Here is a 10018-nt window from a genome sequence, read left to right as displayed (position 1 = left end):
CTGGCACAACTGTTTTTGTGTGGGTGCTGATACAATATTGTCTGCTACTAATTAAAGTTCATCTGAATATGCTAGATTGTTAATCTCACTGCAGCAAATTCACACATGAATAATTTGTAGGTAACATATATGTAAAATTGAATTGAAAGGTGTATTTTCTAAGTGGGTATGAGGCCTTAGGCATTTTAACATTTATATTTATTTTTTATGTATTTATTGTAGGCACTACACACATTTTTTCAAGTCCATGAGCTATATTTACTAAACTGCAGGTTTGAAAAAGTCAAGATGTTGTCTATAGCAACCAATCAGATTCTAGTTATCATTTATTTACTACATTCTACAAAATGACAGCTAGAATCTGATTGGTTGCTATAGGCAACATCTGACTTTTTCAAACCCGCAGTTTAGTAAATATACCCCTATGTTTTAATTTATCATATTCACAAAATAATATATTGCCTTAAAACTCTGACATATGGTTGTTACTTACTTGAGTGCACATTCTTCACCCTGAAAAGAAATGGATTTTAAATGTTATCTATAATAATGCTTGTATATCCCTTTTCGTCAATGTTCTATACTGCTTCTAGACATTCACAAGATGCACCTTAACGGGGATAAGAATTGAATATTATGTTAAGGATTGAAGTAGTGTTGTCGCATTAAACGTGCCTATCACTGTCATTTGCCTATTTTAAAAAACACTTTTCAGTGTACTTTGCAAACATCACCAACGTTTACCAAGGCTTTCTATTCTCTGTAAAATCAAAGTCAATTGCTCAGGTATATGTTGCTGATCTTTACCTGTTTAAAAGCTATTGGAAACTTTATTTTCGCCTGGTTTGACCAGGTATTATGCATTACTTTCTATGGGAAAACTAAAATGTTTGGGGAACAGATGTATGTGAAATCAATGGTGAAACGTTCATGGTAGAATGGCAAATACAGGCTTCAGGGCACCCCTGGAAATTTGCTAACTGGCCACAATACTAGCCAGCCGAAGCTGATTCTAACTATACAAGGGAATCCACAGGCATAGGTTCCTCTGTTACAGATAAAACCAGTCTGGTGCCTCTTTCATGCCCTGCAGAGTGGTGGAGGTCCGGGTAATGAAAGATGTTGAACCCTGGGATAGGAAGTTTGCCAAGCCTGTGTTTCATGTATAATGGGCAAGGGGTCCAAAATACTGATGACTATTATACCTAATAAGTGTAAAAAGAAATAAAAAAAAAACTATAAAAATTCTTTTCTTCTTTCATCCAATGGAGTCCGGGACCAGTTGAGCTTTTCCCACCTAGGGACACCCTTGTCCTCACTGTTCTATTATAATCCAATGTATAATAATAATGTAGCCCAAACTGGACTTTTTCTTGCCAAGACCCTATACATGACACAGTTATGACTAGTGATAAACCCCCACCATATGTTTTTATAGTCATGACTCCCCATACTTTTGCTCTTGTTCCTGTCCTTAAATTTTACATGGCAAGAGCGCTTTCCCACTAGCTAAGGAATACACTATTATGATTGGCTGAAAGTGTTACGAGCCGCGGCTCCCCGACGGGCCGCCGCGGCTCGCTTCCGGCTCTCCCAGACAACTCGGCCGTCTCTATGACACAGACCTCGTCCTGTTTCAGTCAAAGGGCACCAAGAGTTCATTGTGGAAAGAATTCTAGACTCCAAAAAGGTGCAAGGCCAAATCCACTTTTTGGTCCACTGGAAGGGCTATGTCCCGGAGGAACAGTCTTGGGTGCCATGCAGACATCTCCATGCTGACCAGCTTATTAAGAACTTCTTCAAAAAATATCCTGGGAAACCTGGTAGTCGGGGTGCATTGACCCCTCCTCTAGGGGGGGTACTGTTACGAGCCGCGGCTCGCTTCCGGCTCTCCCAGACACCCCGGCCGTCTCCATGACGACCGGGGGCGTCACTTCCGCCTCTGACGTCCCGGTTGCCTAGGCAACAACCGGGACGCTGTAACCCTACTGCCGCAGCGCCCGGCCAGCGGGCTGACACCCGGGTGCATGCGAGCAGAGAAAGGTAGGTGTCACGGGCACTAGGAGTCTTTGCCCAGGATATCACCAGATGATGATCTTACCAGAGTAGTGTGGGTTACACAGTGGTCCTCTGGTAGCAGGGTGACTAGCGGAACATATGACTCAGCAGATGGTGAGAGGATGCAAATAGAAAAGTCAATGACTAGCAGCAATCTGGTTAATGATTAGGTAGATATGAACACGAGGATCTTGATGGACGTGAAGAAGTGCAGGAAGGTAACAGGGAAGTCAGTGGTGTGCGTACAGCAAGTTGTACCACTGCTTATGGTGAAGAGACTTGTCCAGGTGCAGGTAGGTAGCGGGGAAGTCAGTGGTCTGCGTATAGCAAGTTGTACCACTGCTTATGGTGAAGAGACTTGTCCAGGTGCAGGTAGGTAGCGGGGAAGTCAGTGGTCTGCGTATAGCAAGTTGTACCACTGCTTATGGTGAGAAGACTTGTCCAGGTGCAGGTAGGTAGCGGGGAAGTCAGTGGTCTGCGTATAGCAAGTTGTACCACTGCTTAATAGGTGAGGAGGTGTACAAGTGTTGATGAGTGGAAACATAGAATGTAGACACTGAGAGCACAAGGAACTTGATCCCAAACAATATGCACAAGTCTATGTTGGTGTGGCAGGCGCTGCTTGACAGAGAGGAATTCACTACTGGAATCCAGGCTAATAGCAGAAGGTCAATTAGCATATGTATCTCACGACTGAACAAAGAGGTAAACTTCCCAGCAGATATGCGGAGTAATAACACAGTCTCAGGGAGATAGAGGATTCCGTGGGTAAGTGGAGAACAGTCCAAGCGGATATGCAGTAAACGAATACAGTCAATAGAAAGTAAGCATACCGCGGTTCAGTTGAGCAGGCTGTCCACGAGAGGATACAGGAACAGCTGAGCGGCTGCACGCCAGCACGAGTAAAGAAACCACAGGTGAGTGGTAGCGGTAATCAGAGTCCGGGTCAGCACACAGGCAGAGAACTTGACACGGGTAGAACAACGATGAGCAATGCAGGAATCACTGGAGATAGCGAACACGAGTAGAACACTGGAGGTAATAGCGGACTGGAAGCCGCAGATGATTAGAGCAGGAATCAGCAGGGAACTGAAGACATAGTAGAACACGGGAGACTTGTAGCGGTCTGGAAACCGGCAGGAATCAGCAGGGAACTGAAGACATAGTAGAACACAGGAGACTTGAAGCGGTCTGGAAACCAGCAATGAGTTGAGCAGGAATCAGCAGGAAGCTGAAGACACGGAGAAGTACACAGGAACACCTTCAGAGACTCACAGGGAATGAGACTCCAAGATCAGGCAACGAGGTAATGAACACAGGTGCTTTAAATAGGGAACGTTGCCTGATCAACCAATTAACTAAAAGCAAATGTCAGAAGAGTTCTTAGGAACTGCGCATGCGCAGACCATCAGGATGGCGGGCGGCTACGGTTCAGGATAGGTGCTGGCAGGAATACTGGAGAGCCACGCACCAGTGAAGAGGCACTCACGGTCCAGTGAGTGACAGTAGGGCTATTTCATGTTTTTTGTATTAGACTTTGGTGAGAGTCTTTTGATATATATTTGGTGCTGTTTTATTCTTGCCAGTATTGTCTAGGGTGCTTAGACTATGCAGTGGGAAGGGGTTCCATTACACTGACTCCTATTGGCTCTCCTTGTTATTTAAGGCAGTGAGGACTTAGCCTCATTGCCAGTTATAGCTTCCTTTGTAGCTAGGCTCCTGTTCCTGTTTTCCCTGCTTCTGTGCTGTATTCTGGTTTGGATTTCCCGTGTATGACCCCTGGCTTGTTTCTGGACATCGTTGTATTGCCTGTGACCCCTGACCTCGGCTTGTTATCTGAAATCGCTGCCTGCTGCCGGCCCTTTACCTTTGCTTGGATCTCACACCGCTGTGTACTACTTCGCTACCTCAGGGTTCTCCCCAGTCAGTGCACATTACACGACCCTCCGTCGTCTGCAGCCAAGTCTGTCCCCACCACTAGGGGCTCCAGCGAACACCAGACTTCGGAGCAGACTCCGGGTTTTGTCGTGCTGACTGGAGGGATTCCTAACAGAAAGTAGTATTTACCACTTTGAGACAATTAGAGGCAAGAAACTGTAGTAATGCATTTACCTGCTTGTCTGGACATTGGAATAAATTCCAAGACAGTGGAAAAACTACAGTCAGTACACAAACTCATAACAGTGGATGAGAAATTAGCGGATAAAACAGACACTACTCTGTGCTGTGGCCTCACTGGCTGTTTATTCCCAGTAAATTTTAAAGGTAATAATATTAATCTGAATAACTTCCACTGTTTACCCATCTAGTATGTCAATTGGAAATAGGTAATTTCCATACACTTATTGTAGTTTACACCGTATCTCAAAGACCTTTGACACAGACTGTGGATAACACTGATTAGAATGCATTGTAGGCAGCATGGTATTTCAGCGACCTCACAAGCAGGGGCACCGGCCCCCCGGGCCAGACCCATAGTGGGCTACCTTGGGCTGGGTAACTGGGCTATCTGCTTCTATGTTCCTAATAGGCTGTTAAGCCGAGTCTTGCCCCCAGGCTAAAATTTGCCAGCCAGTCCCTGCTCACAAACGACCTTGGCACCAGGGGGGCTGTATATTACCATTGTTTAGAACCATCAGTTCTCATTATGAGATCAGATCAGCAGGAAGTATGCACACAGCCTGTCTGCTTAGTGCAATCCCAATCTGCACTAACTCTGTGATATCACATTCTAGAGGTCCAAATAGAGGAAATGACTGTAACTATGAGGGCCACTCTGCCACCACGGGTACAGACTTTCCTTTGAGCAGTGATTAATAGAAAGTATACACTTTGAACCAACTTGAAAAGTCTGTAGGAGTTCTTGTTTGCCCCGTTTATTTATCATAAACGGGAGAGGTACGCATGTCCACCGACATGTAGCACAGGTCCCATCTCCTGACAACCATGTAAGTAAGCAATAAGATGCCAATCATGCAACATTTTACATGTATGTTAATTTAGTCTAAACAGTTGTGTAGAAATAAGTATTACATATGCCCCCATCATGTTTCTATTCATTATCTGAAAGTACACCATCATGACAACTGGTCAAGCCTTTTTAGCTGTGTGCCAGCCATTCCTCCTATGTATCTTCCTCTTTAATAAAGACATATATATATATATATATATATATATATATATATATATATATACACACACACACCGTATACACACACACACACACCAATCAGCCACAACTTTAAAACCTCTGACAAGTGATGTGAATAACACTGATTGTCTCATTACCATGGCACCTGTCAAGGGGTGGAATATATAAGACCGCAAGTGAACAGCAGTTCTTGAAGTTAATGTGTTAGAAGCAGGAAAAGTGGGCAAATGTAAGGATCTGAGCTACTTTAAAAAGGGCCAAATTGGGGGCGTGGCTAATGAGCCAACATGGCCGGACGTGTCTGATAGAGGCTCCGTTTGGCGATTAACAAATAGACCCAATTCGAGAGGACTGGGGTACCCCAGCACCCACTAACGAGTCCACACCAACAGAGAACCTGAAATCTGAAGTCTCGGCTTCCTTGCTGTCGGCGGTCAGCTCTTCCCCCCGGAGCATGCTAGGGCGACATTGAGGGGCCTGAAAGACTTCACGCCACCAAGACTGCCAGGTGTGTATAATCATATAAGCGCTGCTAGCGCTAACAAGACTGTCCACCCTTAGTGCTGCCGCGACTGTGTAATACAGCCGGAATTAGGGCCAATAGAACAGCGCTTGCCTTCAGCGGGAACTCTGCTGCCTGAGGGCTAAAATTAATATAAAGAGGGTTTTTGGCGCAAACGGCACCTGTGGATAAAAAGTGCACCATAGAAGAAAAGGGGAAAGGAGGAGAAAGGGGAGAAGAAGGAAAAAAGGGAAAAGAGAGAACAAGTAAAGTACAAGGTGCACATAAGTGAAAACAACAACAACAAAATAAGAAAGGGAGCAAAGGTGACATACCTAAAATTTGGTGTTCGTTGTTTACTGTTCACACACGCATTGAACACTCTCTGCTATACAGCCCATATATTCTATTCAACAACAGATAGATTTGCAGAGGCTGAGCTCCACCTAGTGGTAGCTGAGATCATTACAGGACATTCTTTACTTGTGTTCAGTGGACAGAAAATTTCTAAAAGCTAACAACACTGACGAATAACTTGTCCTGATTCCCTAATCTTTCTACAAAATTATATACAAATTACATAACAATTCCCCGATTGTTACAAAACTACTCCCTGAGATGTAAAGTTAATATGTAACTTGGAGGGACCACTACCCACTCTGTCTGATATTGATTGGGATTACACCAAAACCACCAGCTTAAAGCATTGGTCTCAGGCCTTCACCGTTAACAATGGATAGATATGTTAGCGCAACCACAAGTGTTAAACCGCAAAGCGCTGAATCGGAGCACAAAAGAGGAGGAGCGAGGAATACTGGTCAGGGCAGCAAGGTGAATGACAAAGATGCCAACGATAACTCACCTAACACAGCAGCCAGCCCTTAATCTCCGCCACAATCTAGCCAAAAGGCGATAGACACACCAGCTTTTTCTTATGAATCTGTTGTACGAGCCATCAGAGAGACTATGGAACCATTAATACAACAACAGATGAGTACTCTCACAGCGGCTATACAGGAGATAAAGACCAAGTATTACAAACTGCAAAACAGGTCCAGATGAACGAGTTGCGAATTGGAGAAAATATGCACGAAATTAAAGAACAGAAGACTCTCACGGCTTTCACTATATAAAACACAAAAGCAAATGCTGAACAAGCTGGATGACCTGGAGAATAGATCTAGGAGAAATAACTTGCGCCTTGTGGGCTTGCCTGAAGCAGTTAAAGGCCCAGCTCTACTGGCATTCGTTTCAAAAGAGCTACCCAGGATTCTGGGGATAAATGAGGAATTCACCAGTATAGAAATTGAAAGTGCGCATAGATTGGGGCCGCCAAGAAATATGAAGGAACGACCCGCACAGTCATCTTCAGATGCCTCAACTATACACATAAAAGCGCTCTTAGGTCAGCCTCAAAGTTAGTAAGGCCGATGAGCTGGGAAAGTAATCGTCTACTTCTCTTTCTGGATTAGAAGTCACTAGAGCATGGAAGGAATTTTCCACAGTATGCTCTACACTAGTAAAGAAGGGGAAAAAATTTGCTCTTCTATACCCGTCACGCCTGAGGATCTTCGATGGTCAAGAATATAAAGACTTTACAACTGCAGAAGATGCACAAGCTTTTCTGAGAGAATTGGATGCGGAAACTGAATCACCAGATCAATGAGCATTGATTAAGATTTGGAACCATCAATGTTATTTACCAGCCGGACAATATTACAGAGACAATTCGTTTGTTGGCCTTCAAAACGCGTAAATATGCCTTTCTGTTCTCTTTCCTGCTATACCGTATTGATGTTCGGTGATTCTGTTGGTTCTTTCTGTTTCTTTTTTTTTTTGTTCTTCTTTGTTCTCTTTAGGCCAATAAGATACTGACTGTTGAAACCCGGCCGGAAAATGTCTTAGCCAATAATGCTGCATTATGGGTAATGATGTTGTGATGTTGTTGAAGTATTTTTACTCATTGAATCTAGCCTTTACACAGGTATTGTGGTTAAGGATATAGCTATACTATTGCCATACTATTGCTTATCGAATTTAGATTTTACACAGATACTGGGGTTATTTCCCCACACTCCTTCTATAGTATATTATATTATCTGTAGCTACAGGTTACGTAGATATCATAATATAGATTTGATCTCATTACAATATATTTGTTACGATTATGATGCCTTAGTCAGTATTAGCACAGGCTTACCTAGGGCGCGGAGTCTAACGGCCTTCCGGTCTTCACCAAGAATCACCGCAAGGTAGTGTGGACTTTGCTGCCGAAGAACCGCAGGTCGCAGCCCCCAGATTAGCCTACTGACGTAAGGGAGAAAGTTCTAAGTGATGGCAGGCAGACAAGAAAATAGACAATGCGGTGCAAGTACAGGCACTAACCGTTAATTCCAGGCGTTGTAGGTCTGGAACAGTAACCGGTAGATGCACGAGCCAATGGGTGCGTGGCAGGATTAGGGTCCAGAGAGACGACCGGGTCAGTACACTGGTGATATCAGATATACGGTACCAGAGGGAAATCCAGAGAATAGTTGGTAACACAGCCGAGTCGGTACACAGAAGGTATCAGGTATACGGTGCCAGAGGGAGATCCAGAGAATAGTCGGGAACACAGCCGAGTCGGTACACAGGAGATAGTCCAGTTCGTGGTGCCAGGGATAAGCCAAAGAATAGTCAGGTCACAGCCAGGTAGGTACACAGGAGTAGGAGGAATAGAGGGATACACAGGGAGCAGGTTCACAGGAGTCAGGACACAGGAACTGTAGCCAGGAACAGGAAACGCATTGCTCTGACACAGGCAGCGTGTCAGAGCAGGGGAGATATAGGAGTTTGAATTCCCCGCCCAGGAGTCACATGATCGGCAGCAGGGAGAACCCGGAAGTGCGGCAGCGCTAACAGAAGAAGCGCTGAAGAGATCGGACACCGCTGATCAGCGGAACGGGAACAAGGTAAGTTCCTAACAGTACCCCCCCAGGGGTGGCCTCCGGACAACCTATAAGGCTTTTGAGGGAACTTGGTATGGAATTTCTTCAACAAACTCGGAGCATGAAGGTCTCGTGCAGGAATCCAAGAACGCTCTTCAGGACCGTAACCTTTCCAGTCAACCAGGAACTGCAAGGAACCTCTGGAAATCCGAGAATCTAGAATCTCCTTTACCTCAAATTCCTGATCTAGCGCAGAAAAAGCAGCAGGAGGTCTTCTTGAAGAGAAGAATTTGTTAATAACAAGTGGTTTGAGAAGGGAAATGTGGAAGACATTGGGAATCCTCAAGGTAGGGGGTAATTTTAATCTAAAGGCCACCGGATTAATGACCTCAATGATCTTGAAGGGACCGATAAATCGGGGAACGAATTTCCTAGAAGGGACCAACAAGCGAAGATTCTTCGTAGACAACCATACTTTGTCACCAGGAGTAAGTAGTGGAGACGGTCTTCTTCTTTTGTCAAATGCTCTTTTACTGATGGCAGAGGTGTGAAGTAATTTGCGTTTGATAAGATCCCACCTGGACGAGAAGTCCGATAGAAGGGAATCAACTGCAGGAACCCCAGAAGCGGTTAACTCTTTGAAGGGTGGAACTTTAGGATGAAATTCCTGAAGAGCAAAAAAGGAAGAAGTGGAGGTAGAGTCGTGTGAATTATTATTGTGGGCGAATTCTGCCCAAGGTAATAAATCAACCCAATCATCATGTTTAGCTGAAATGAAACATCTGAGGAATTTCTCCAATTCTTGATTCGTCCTTTCAGTGAGACCATTACTTTGAGGATGATATGCAGAAGAGAAATTTAACTTAATTCCACAAAGACGAGAAAAGGCCCTCCAAAATCTTGCCACGAACTGAGTTCCTCGATCAGAAACGATAATATCTGGACAGCCATGTAGGCGGAAAATTTCTTTAATGAAGAGTTGAGCCAGAATAGGAGCAGAAGGGAGACCTTTTAATGCCACAAAATGAGCGGCTCGGGAAAGGCGATCAGTGACCACCCACACTACTGAGAACCCTCTGGAGGAGGGTAAATCTGTGATAAAATCCATGGAGAGATGACTCCAAGGTCGATCCGGAATTGGCAGAGGCTGCAGCAGACCGTATGGAGCTTGACGAGGAACTTTATTTTGAGCACATGTGGAACACGCCGTAACAAACTGTCGAACGTCCGAACGGATAGCCGGCCACCAATAACTACGGGAGATAAATTCCAAGGTCTTCTTTATACCGGCATGACCAGAAAAACGGGAGGCATGAGCCTATTTAAGGAGTTTAGTTTGGAGATGTGGAGGAACCAAAGTCTTCCCGTGAGGAATAATCA

The sequence above is a fragment of the Mixophyes fleayi genome, chromosome 3 (assembly GCF_038048845.1).
Source record: "Mixophyes fleayi isolate aMixFle1 chromosome 3, aMixFle1.hap1, whole genome shotgun sequence".
Classification (NCBI taxonomy): Eukaryota; Metazoa; Chordata; class Amphibia; order Anura; family Limnodynastidae; genus Mixophyes; species Mixophyes fleayi.
This window is presented reverse-complemented; position numbering follows the sequence as displayed.